Source organism: Oncorhynchus nerka, linkage group LG20 (genome assembly GCF_034236695.1).
Source record: "Oncorhynchus nerka isolate Pitt River linkage group LG20, Oner_Uvic_2.0, whole genome shotgun sequence".
Taxonomy (NCBI): Eukaryota; Metazoa; Chordata; class Actinopteri; order Salmoniformes; family Salmonidae; genus Oncorhynchus; species Oncorhynchus nerka.
The window spans coordinates 7,788,782-7,796,964 of record NC_088415.1 but is presented as its reverse complement, the minus strand read 5'-3'; the positions used below and the strand labels follow the sequence as shown (position 1 = coordinate 7,796,964).

The 8,183-nt window shown below is 42.1% G+C and overlaps 1 pseudogene; it reads right to left on the bottom strand.

The window, feature by feature from the left end:
* Positions 1 to 2,102: 2,102 nt before the first annotated feature.
* Positions 2,103 to 6,390, bottom strand: LOC115121085 (aerolysin-like protein; annotated as a pseudogene).
* Between the last annotated feature and the right edge of the window lie 1,793 nt (positions 6,391 to 8,183).

The following is an 8,183-nucleotide window of genomic DNA, read 5'->3' as shown; positions in this document are numbered from 1 at the left end:
TATTATTGTTCAGTGTATTCCCCAGGTGTGATGGGACCAACACTTTACATGGTGATATATATTATTGTTCAGTGTATTCCCCCAGGTGATGCAGTGGGACCAACACTTTACATGGTGATATATATTATTGTTCAGTGTATTCCCCAGGTGATGCAGTGGGACCAACACTTTACATGGTGATATATATTATTGTTCAGTATATTCCCCCAGGTGATGCAGTGGGACCAACACTTTACATGGTGATATATATTATTGTTCAGTATATTCCCCCAGGTGCTGCAGTGGGACCAACACTTTACATGGTGATATATATTATTGTTCAGTATATTCCCCCAGTATATTCCCCCAGGTGATGCAGTGGGACCAACACTTTACATGGGATTATTGTTCAGTATATTCCCCCAACACTTTACATGGTGATATATATTATTGTTCAGTATATTCCCCAGGTGCTGCAGTGGGACCAACACTTTACATGGTGATATATATTATTGTTCAGTGTATTCCCCCAGGTGCTGCAGTGGGACCAACACTTTACATGGTGATATATATTATTGTTCACTATATTCCCCCAGGTGCTGCAGTGGGACCAACACTTTAGATGGTGATATATTATTGTTCAGTGTATTCTCCCAGGTGATGCAGTGGGACCAACACTTTACATGGTGATATATATTATTGTTCAGTATATTCCTCCAGGTGCTGCAAGGGACCAACACTTTACATGGTTATATATATTATTGTTCAGTGTATTCCCTCAGGTGATGCAGTGGGACCAACACTTTACATGGTGATATATATTATTGTTCAGTATATTCCCCCAGGTGCTGCAAGGGACCAACACTTTACATGGTGATATATATTATTGTTCAGTGTATTCCCCCAGGTGCTGCAAGGGACCAACACTTTACATGGTGATATATATTATTGTTCAGTATATTCCCCCAGGTGCTGCAGTGGGACCAACACTTTACATGGTGATATATATTATTGTTCAGTATATTCCCCCAGGTGCTGCAGTGGGACCAACACTTTACATGGTGATATATATTATTGTTCAGTGTATTCTCCCAGGTGATGCAGTGGGACCAACACTTTAGATGGTGATATATTATTGTTCAGTGTATTCTCCCAGGTGATGCAGTGGGACCAACACTTTACATGGTGATATATATTATTGTTCAGTGTATTCCCCCAGGTGCTGCAGTGTCAAAACGTCATTTCACTCATCCCGAAAGTTGCACATTTGGATGTGTTGAGTGATTATTGCATATTAATTTAAACAGTGTTTCACTACATTTAGATAGACCTGATGCATATCTACAGAGGGTTACTGGAGTTAGTAAATGCACTGAACATTCTCATCAGTTGATACATAGTTTAATGTAAAGTAAATACTCTGTAGATGCCAACTAAGCTCATCTTGTTTTTCACTTGGATAAGTCATACTTTATTTTAGTTGTTTATTTTATTTAACCTTTGTTTAACTAGGCAAGTCAGTTAAGAACAAATTCTTATTTACAATGACAGCCTAGGAACAGTGGGTTAACTGCCTTGTTCACAGGCAGGTTGACAGATTTTTACCTGGTCAGCTCAAAGATTTGATCTAGCAACCTTTGCAGTTACTGGCCCAACGCTCTATAACCACAAGGCTACCTGCTGCCAGATAGCTACTAGAATATGCTCTTAAATTGTAACTGATATGCAGCTGAGATGCTGCACAATTTATAGTACAATATTTAATATTTAAACTTATTTTGGGGAAGGGGGGATTGGGCAAGTGTTTAAATTGTGCAGAATTTATCAATCATAATATTCTGTTAGCAGCAGTTGTGAAGTGTGTGTGTGTGTGTGTGTGTGTGTGTGTGTGTGTGTGTGTGTGTGTGTGTGTGTGTGTGTGTGTATGTGTGTGTGTGAGTGAGTGCATGTGTGCTAACAAACACAATGGATGATTCTGATATTAAATAATACATAAATCATGCTAAACAATTTGATTAGAAAGAGAACAACTCAACATAATGATAATTCAAATATTTGTGAATTGCATTAATATTATATCAAAAGGAAGTTTGATAAACTTCTAAACTTGACTGGGGACATGGTTAAACAAAAGACAAATGGTTTATTATTCATGAAATTAAGCTATGGTTACATGACATCGTTTTTTATGGTAAATTTGGTTCTAACCATATATTAAAACATTTTACATTGAATGTTGTTCAATAATTCACACAAAATTATCGGTCAAAAGTTTTAGAACGCCTACTCATTCAAGTGTTTTAGAACACCTACTCATTTTGACAATTTTCTACATTGTAGAATGATAGTGAAGCCACCAACACAATGAAAAAACACATACGGAATCATTGAGGTCAGGTGATTGTGGAGGCCAGGTCATCTGATGCAACACTCCATCACTCCTTCTTGGTGAAATAGTCCAATAAACTTTTAAGAAGGCACACCTGTTAATTGAAATGCATTCCAGGTGACTACCTCGTGAAGCTGGTTGAGAGAATGCCAAGAGTGTGCAAAGTTGTCAATAAGGCAAAGGGTGGCTATTTGAAGAAATCTATTTAGATTTGTTTAACACCTTTTGGGTTACGACATGATTCCATATGTGTTAGTTCATAGTTTATGTTTTCACTATTATTCTGTAATGTAGAAAAAAGTCAAAATAAAGAAAAACCCTTGAATGAGTAGGTGTTCTAAAACTTTTGACCGGTAGTGTGTGTTATCATGTCATGGAACACAAAGGCACCGTATTGTAGGAATGACCCACCTGTTGTTATACCCTCTGCTGAGACAGAAAGAAAGAGCAGAGTCAGCTGGGTTCAATAAGAATCACTCAAAGATGATCATAGAAACAGAAAAGGCACACAAATAATTAGTTAATCCTATCACTGTACTTATTATCTCTCCTTTGTGGATACCCTCGCTGAAGTGTAAGTAACACCAGTGTAGATGCAGTTGGATGGGAAGACCAGCTGACTGCCATTCATGCAGGTGACTTTCACTTTGGCCTCGTAGTCGAGGTCGATATTTGTTCTCCCCACTGTGATCTCAACATCCATGGTCTTCCCTGGCGGGATCTTCAGGTTGATGGTATCCGATTCTGTTATGGTCTCTGTCTTCTGCAGGCTGGTGGATTGCTCCACTCCCACGGTCAAGCTGAACCCTGATGTCACCTCGACCAGATCCGGGATCCCTGCTTTGACCGACACATTCAAGGTGGATTCTATCTTGTTGCTGACGGACCAGGAGGAAGTCTTGGTCAGTGTCTTGCTGTATGTAATGGACTCTTCTTGAACCAATGAGGTGTCGTTGTGGTGAGACAGGGATTTCAAATATTCTGGGGTCACCTAAAATCAACACACACACAGACACACACACAAAGATACAAATTGTTCAGACAAGACAAAGAAAATGTAAGTGCTAATCATCATTGAGGAACTTATCCATTGATTTTTAGAAAGCCAACAATAATAGCTAATGTGTCTGTATGTGTGTGTGACTGTCCTAGAAATGAGATCCCTGATGAAGGTCGACCCCCATATTGGATTACATGTTTTAAAGTGGACAGCCCCCTTAATGTTAGATCATCGGTAGAGTTTTCCTGAGCCGTCTACACACACCTGGGGTTTGAAGAGGGACAGGGTGGGATACTCCATGTCTGTCAGCACGGACGACTTGATGGTGTTGATGAAGAGAAAGCCCATGCAGTCGATGTCTGAGCCATACCCTCCTTGCAGCCCCAGGCAGATTCCAGACCCCACATTTATGGTGTACTCAGTCTTCAGTCCCCAGCTGGTCATTTTTTCAAAGAACTCCCGGTTCTCACTCGTCGTGAACTTGATGGCACCCAGACGTGTGCCGGCGCCGTTACCCCACAGAGACAGCTTGGTGATGCGCTCGCCGAGGTTGAACTCAAACTCATTGAAAGTGTTCGCATCTCCAAAAGTTGCTACTTTCCCGTCGGTCAGCTCCGCCCGCACGGCTTTCACCTGCGAGCCTCCCACCGCCACTCAATCTTCTTGAGGGTGGCACCGTTGTTCATGCCGTGGAATTCAAATGGACTGCCTCCTTGACCACCTATTAGTTCCAGTGTGGTTGCCATGTTGAGTGTGTGTGCGTGCGTCAAGTAACCTAAAAAAATACACATTTGTACACACTGTAACTCTAAGCTCCAACTCAAAGGAGATCTGATTCAGACATTCAAAGCACCAAAAGGAAATTAAAGGACAAGATATAAGGATCAAACGATAACCAAGGAATATAATGACTCATGGTTGGAATTAGAGGTCGAGAAACACATCAGTCTATGGCAGGGCTCTCCAACCCTGGTCATGGAAAGCTACCCTCCTGTAGGTTCACACCAGTGCTCTCCAACCCTGATCATGGAAAGCTACCCTCCTGTAGGTTTTCACTACAACCTCAGCGTCACCATGGAGTCCCTCTCCTACTCCCAGCATCTCCCCATCTACCTCCTGCTGTTTCTCCTGATCAACACCATGGAGTCCCTCTCCTACTCCCAGCACCTCCCCACTCTACCTCCTGCTGTTTCTCCTGATCAACACCATGGAGTCCCCCTCCTACTCCCAGCACCTCCCCACTCTACCTCCTGCTGTTTCTTCCTGATCAACACCATGGAGTCCCTCTCCTACTCCCAGCATCTCCCACTCTACCTCCTGCTGTTTCTTCCTGATTAACACCATGGAGTCCCTCTCCTACTCCCAGCACCTCCCACTCTACCTCCTGCTGTTTCTTCCTGATCAACACCATGGAGTAACTCTCTTACTCCCAGCACCTCCCACTCTACATCCTGCTGTTTCTTCCTGATCAACACCATGGAGTCCCTCTCCTACTCCCAGCACCTCCCCACTCTACCTCTTGCTGTTTCTTCCTGATCAACACCATGGAGTAACTCTCTTACTCCCAGCATCTCCCACTCTACATCCTGCTGTTTCTTCCTGATCAACACCATGGAGTAACTCTCTTACTCCCAGCATCTCCCACTCTACATCCTGCTGTTTCTTCCTGATCAACACCATGGAGTAACTCTCTTACTCCCAGCATCTCCCACTCTACATCCTGCTGCTTCTTCCTGATCAACACCATGGAGTAACTCTCTTACTCCCAGCACCTCCCACTCTACATCCTGCTGTTTCTTCCTGATCAACACCATGGAGTCCCTCTCCTACTCCCAGCACCTCCCCACTCTACCTCTTGCTGTTTCTTCCTGATCAACACCATGGAGTAACTCTCTTACTCCCAGCATCTCCCACTCTACATCCTGCTGTTTCTTCCTGATCAACACCATGGAGTAACTCTCTTACTCCCAGCATCTCCCACTCTACATCCTGCTGTTTCTTCCTGATCAACACCAAACACCATGGAGTAACTCTTAATTAATTAGATTTAAACAGATAAATATACATGATGCAGAAGTTGGAGACTGATAAATGTTTGTTTGTTGGTGACATGCCTGTTCATACATTCACTTTATATTATGGATAATGAAGTTGGTAAAGTGACTGAACAAAGCCAGTTTTTTGTCGAGATAGCACCAGTCACCTACTTTGAAAATCGATAACCTTCCAGCTACCTTGATGGTCTATTGTCAGCAAAGTCTGATTTCTACAGACTTACCTACTGCAGCTTAAAATTGCTCACATGAAGTACTTCCTCTCTCATTTCACCTTTCCCTGCAGTTCAATAATTTGGAACATGACATTTCTATACTCAATGCTAGCTGTGTCAAGCATTGTATTCAAGGTTAAGAGACAGCTTGATATAAAGCACTACACTCAACAGTCTACTCACCTCACATTTAACATCATACTAAGATCATACTTTTGAATTCAAAACAGAACAATAGGAGGCTAAAGTCAACCATGTAAAAACAAGGCAACAGTAAACATGTCGTCCCTCATGAATGATGCACTACCGTCTCCTGGGCAAATTGACATATCGCGGGTGACCAACAAATTGCAGTTAAATACCATATCTTCTGTCTTGGGCCAATTAGTGTCATTTTGTAAATGCCAAATCTGTATGGCAAGACTAATCATTAACCCAAGCTTTGTCAAAATCTTACGAGTGCTGTCTGAGATATCATGTGTTACTAACTTACAAACAAACTTACGAACGGACAGACTGATCTGTAGTCCCCTCCCCAATTTCATCGTAGGGGACAACAAACCCATACCATGCTTGTTTAACTAGACTTTATAACTGATTAAAGCAACTGTTTCAGAATATAGGAAGCATTTGTTCCCTGAAAAGTTTTGTTCATTTGTTGGTCAAAATAAAAACATAGCTTTCAAATATTTCCTCATATAGCAAGATTAGTTATTTAGAGACATTGTGTACTTACATAGAATGATATGCAGGCCTCAGTGTTAACCTGTTAGTACTCTAGGGGCAGTATTTCATTTTTGGATAAAAAGACGTGCCCGTTTTAAGCGCAATATTTTGTCACGAAAAGATGCTTGAATATGCTTGGAATTGATAGTTTTGGAAAGAAGAGAGTCTTACGTTTCCATAACTGCAAAGATTTTCACTGTGAGTCCCTTAGAACAAATGCTTCGGGCAAAACCAAGATGTATGACCGACCAAGAAATTAACAGGATTTTTGAGGCTACGTTTTCCATGATCGCCTTATATGGCTGTGAATGCGACAGGAATCAACGGACACTTTATCTTGTTTCCCCAAGGTCTCTGCAGCATTGTGACGTATTTGTAGGCATATCATTGGAAGATTGACCATAAGAGACTACAATTGCCAAGTGTCCCTCTTGGTGTCTGCGTGGCATTTGGTGCGCAAAAGTCAGCTCCCAGTGTTTTTCCATTCGAATCAGACAACAAAGCAGGCTTCAAGGACGGTGCTTTCAATGGAGAGATATATGAGAAACCACCTTCAGGATTGATTCAAACAACGTTTTCCATGTTTCAGTCGATATAATGGAGTTAATTCGGAAAAAAGTTCGACGTGTAGGTGACTGAATTTTCGGTTAGTTTCGGTAGCCAAATGCATAGTAACAAAACGGAACGATGTGTCCTACACAAGAATCTTTCAGGAAAAACTGGACATCTGCTATGTAACTGAGAGTCTCCTCATTGAAACATCTGAAGTTCTTCAAAGGTAAATTATTTTATTTGATTCCTTGGCTGGTTTTTGTGAATATGTTGCGTGCTAAATGCTAATGCTAAATGCTAAGCTAGCTATCACCACTCTTACACAAATGATTGATTTTCTCTGGTTCTAAAGCATATTTTGAAAATCTGAGACGACAGGATTGTTAAGAAAAGGATAAGCTTGAGAGCAGGCATATTTATTTCATTTCATTTGCGATTTTTAGAAATCGCTAATGTTGCGTTATGGTAATGAGCTTGAGGCTGTAGTAACGATACCGCATGCGGGATGGGGCGGACTATGAGGTTAAGGATGACTATAGAAGATCTTGATGAAAGAAAACTGATTGGTCTGATTCAATATGCAATAAAGTTGTTTAAGAGTCAAGACTCTGAGTGAAGTTCAAAGATGCAACAGCGGAATATGTGTCTCTGGAGTGGAGAAGCACTCTTTCATATAGCAGCCAAACTCCTCCCACGCCCATACAAAGATGTACATCAGACTTACACAGAACCTTTCACCCTGAATAAACATTGTATTGTGCTTATCATGACAGATGTGTTTGGTGGACATTCAACACCAGGGACACCTGAAGTCCATATTAAATTAATCATTCTTTATTTTCACTTAACTGGAGAAGTTAGAACAAACACGTACAAAGTACAAGTCTGCCACAAGCGCCGCCAGGGCGGTCCCTTCAGTTCTCTTATATGTTAATACACAACAAAAAACAACATAGGCTTGGTACACTGGGTTGGTTCCTGCAGGTAACTGGCTGTTATGTCACACTCCCAATCACAGCCAGATGTGATGCAGCTTGGATTCAAACCAGGGATTGCAGTGACATCTCTTTGCACTGATATGCACAGGGGGAGTCAGGTAGCCTGGTCCAGGGGCAGGGAGAAGGTCATACACAGGGGGAGTCAGGTAGCCTGGTCCAGGGGCAGGGAGAAGGTCATACACAGGGGGAGACAGGTAGCCTGGTCCAGGGGCAGGGAGAAGGTCATACACAGGGGGAGACAGGTATCCTGGTCCAGGGGCAGGGAGAAGA